The 3,134-nt window shown below is 39.5% G+C and overlaps 1 pseudogene; it reads left to right on the top strand.

The window, feature by feature from the left end:
* Positions 1–923: 923 nt before the first annotated feature.
* Positions 924–1,925, top strand: LOC105887693 (annotated as a pseudogene).
* Positions 1,926–3,134: the final 1,209 nt, after the last annotated feature.

The raw sequence follows: 3,134 nt of genomic DNA, 5'->3' as shown, positions 1-3,134 counted from the left end.
CCAGACTGTGTCATGTCTGTCCTAGCCTATCTGAGTCCATCTTATTCTCAGGATATGTGCTTTTGGTGGTGACTGAGGAATAACTGTCAAAAGAGCCACAGTTTTTAAGGTAACTGACTGCAGTAGGAGATATTTAATGTGTCTGAGGAGGGATTTTTAACTTTTTCCTTCTTAAACCATGAGATCTTAGAGCCAAAGCTATATCAGATATGAAGGATCCAAAATCCAACAAAAAAATGAGATCCTAATTTCTAAAGATTATAGTACTCTGCCTTCTTTTTACACCTCCCCTATTTATGTGTAAGAATTATGGCTCTAGAAGCTAATGTTTACAATAGTGGCAAAATCTTACTAAAGATAATGCAGAATTATCCAGATAAAGAACATTACTCTATAACTTTCAACCTTTCCTTCCCATGAATAGCTATTTCGTACCTGTTTTTCTCCTGTTTTTTTGTACTGAAGAACTAGGCCTGACTTTCCAACCAATGGGGGTATGTGGGTTTTGAGGACTGAATATAAAGTTGCCTGATAAAAATTGGGGTCCCCAAGACTATGTTTAGATAGAAATGTGGGTTATACCCATTTGCATCTATATGAACTACTGCCAGCTCTGAAAGTGATATCTAAGTCTCTTTGGGGGGTATTTTAGGGAGTGGCTCCAGATTGTGAAGCAGCTGAAGTATAGGACTCTCTACTTAAGCCCAACTAGGAATGTCTACTGATATGCAGAATCTTCTAAAAAGATTATTTTTAATTTTATTGCCTATTTAAAAAAAATCTTTACAAAACACCAAATAAAAAGTTTAAGTGACTCATTGATAAGAAACTTAAATCTGTCAACCTTTTAAATTAGTTATTATCCAAACCTGAAGGCAATAGATTTATAAAAGCTAGGCTTTCAGATCAAGTAGGCATAGAAAATGTTTTGGGAGTTTTTTGCTTTGTTTTTTTATTTTTGTGCTTTTCTAGGAGACCTTTATCTTAATCTAGAGATTGGGGGACTAAATGGACAGGTTACAAAAGCAGATATTTTTCAGGTTAGTCTTCTAGAGTTGCTGAATACCTGCTTTTCTGTTCCTGTGGATAACAACTTAATTTGTGCAGCAAAGTTACTGACGTGGACAGGATCAGTTTTGGAAGATGCCTAGAAGGAAAAAGGAAAGACTGATATAGAAGCAATTATTCAGAGAATTGAAAAGGTTGTCCTAGATGTAAAACGGATGCTGCTGGAGCTCGTGTACCTCCAACATGCAGAGAAACAACACCTGAAAATGATCCTAACCTATTTTATGAATAAACCAACATTTGATACATCTGATGTTGCTCCTTTCCCTGCAGCCACTTCAGATCACCAAGAGAAACACCAAGAGTTACTTGAGAGAGGACTTAGAGAATATCCTCCTACGCAAAGTATCACAGGAAAGAAAGACAACCATTACATGTGTTCAGTACTAAATTAAAACTAGTAGGTTAAGAGCTACCAGATCAGAGAGAAAAGCAATAGAGAGAAAAACTCAGCTGGATTCAAGCAGAGGGGAACAGGGGAACAGGTTTGGTGGGCATCCCCCATTGGGTACAATGCCCAGGTATATGGCATATCTGGGTGAAGCACATGGCTACAACTCAGACTTTAACCTTACAAATGCAAACTCTATTACTTAATTGTATGCATCCTTATACTAAACTGAAATTTAAAAATCCAAATGTAGTAAATAAATAATAGTTAATTGAGAAAGAGAACCTCTTTTCAGATTATGAAGAAAATAGAACAGATTTTTCCAGTTGCTAGAGATCCATACTTGTGTGATACTGATGATGACATGGACACAGAGATAGGAGAAGCTTATGAAAAATTTTGTTTGTAATCAGAATGTAAGCAAAATAGTAATGGTAAATTTCTGCATATCAGTTTTATGAAGTAGTTTAGGTATGGTGATTGAGCTGAACACAGAAAGCAAGAAAATGTGTCACATTCATTCCAAATTAAGAGTTTTGAGTTATGTTACTTCTGTATGCAAATGTAATTTTGCTTAACACAACCTATGAAAATAAATTGTATTCCCTGAAACTTAATATGTGTGTGTTTATATAATTGTTTATTATGTATAGTTAATTCCACTGTTTGGGCTGCAATAAAATCAATTGAAGAAAAAAACATTGGTTTTTTTCGCCCTATTCATTAAAGGGCTCCACCCTGAAGTCAGGAATCTAATTTAAAAAGCTAGCATATTTTATTGTGTTCTGTGCTCCCATGTATAATGTGCACCCAAATTTTTGGCCTAAACTTTCAGGAAATGACTCTTTGAAATAGTGGCCAGTTCTCATCTGGGAGAGACACATCTGGGGAGAGCTAACACTCCCCCCATAAATGTTCAGATTGCACCATCCTCCTGCAGTCATCTGCTCTATAAAGGATGCCCTTCCTCTGTCTCCTGGGAGCTTTTCCCTCTTCGTCACACTGAGGTCTGTGGCCAAGATGGCCACATGCATGGCTGGTGGAGCTGAAGCTTCTGAAGCCATTTGGCCCATGGGCAGCCCAATAGATCTCTGGTGCCTACACAGGGATCCCAGTCCCTTCCATGCAGCCAGGTTTTGGGCATCTGCCTTCACTCCCCACGGCCACAGTTCACTTCTCCAGCCCTACCACTGCCCCCTCCCTAGATGGCAGCACTCAGCAGAGGCCACTCTCACCAGATCCCAGATCTTCCCAGACTATAACCTCATGCACCCAGAGGTCAAGGCAGGAGGATGCAGTGCCCCTGGGAGGCCTGCTAGATTCCCCCAATTCCCAAGCTCTACTGTTCACATATAATGTGCATCTTTATTGTTCCCTCAAACATTTGGGCAAAAAATATATGCTTTATACATAGCAAAATGCAAGGAAGTTTTTAAAGATCACCTATTGAACTAAATTCAATAGTCTGGTTACTTTGAAAGTCTTTTAATAATAAATTTACGGCTCAGTGCCTGTGGCTTAAGTGCTAAGGTGCCAGCCACGTACACTCAAGGTGGCAGGTTCAAATCCAGCCCGGGCCTGCCAAACAACAATGACGGCAGCAACCAAAAAATAGCCAGGCGTTGTGGCGGGCGCCTGTGGTCCCAGCTACTTGGGAGGCTGAGGCAGGAGACTC

Source organism: Otolemur garnettii, unplaced genomic scaffold (assembly GCF_000181295.1).
Source record: "Otolemur garnettii isolate 467f Iridium unplaced genomic scaffold, OtoGar3 scaffold00001, whole genome shotgun sequence".
Lineage (NCBI taxonomy): Eukaryota > Metazoa > Chordata > Mammalia > Primates > Galagidae > Otolemur > Otolemur garnettii.
This window is presented reverse-complemented; position numbering and strand designations above follow the sequence as displayed.